The sequence below is a fragment of the Theobroma cacao genome, unplaced genomic scaffold (assembly GCF_000208745.1).
Source record: "Theobroma cacao cultivar B97-61/B2 unplaced genomic scaffold, Criollo_cocoa_genome_V2, whole genome shotgun sequence".
In the NCBI taxonomy this organism is placed as follows: domain Eukaryota; kingdom Viridiplantae; phylum Streptophyta; class Magnoliopsida; order Malvales; family Malvaceae; genus Theobroma; species Theobroma cacao.
In genome coordinates, this window is record NW_017234767.1 from 16183 (window position 1) to 16560 (window position 378).

Sequence of the window (378 nt, forward strand, 5' to 3'; positions counted from 1 at the left end):
AAAATGCATGGGAAAGGTAAAGCACAAGACAAATTTAAGAAATGTTACCTTTTTTTCACTTGATTTTTGAATTTCCACCTATTTTCCCTTTAAATTTCTTGGCTAGGGTTTTATTTTCTCCTTTCTCTCTCTTGTTTCTTGCTTAGCTGAATGTTGAACAAGAAGAATGGGTTATGGGCTGATTTTTTTTTTATGCCTTTTTATTAGTTTAATGAAATAATATTATTTTATTCATATTTTGAATATTTTATTAATTTTTTTTTTCTAGCCAACCACTTGTCCTACTTTTTCCACCATGCATTCCCTTTGACTTATCCAGGTCTTAAGTGAAATTTTCAGATTTTTCCAAAGTTTTGGTGGAGCAAATTTTTCAAAATT

The 378-nt window shown here is 28.8% G+C and overlaps 1 long non-coding RNA gene across 1 annotated transcript in view; it reads right to left on the bottom strand.

Annotated features, from left to right (window-relative positions):
- Positions 1-88, bottom strand: part of LOC108663898 — a 1648-nt gene extending 1560 nt beyond the window's left edge. The window contains exon 1 of the long non-coding RNA XR_001929998.1: positions 49-88. This is a non-coding gene — a long non-coding RNA (uncharacterized LOC108663898). The remainder of the gene's footprint in view (positions 1-48) is intronic.
- Between the last annotated feature and the right edge of the window lie 290 nt (positions 89-378).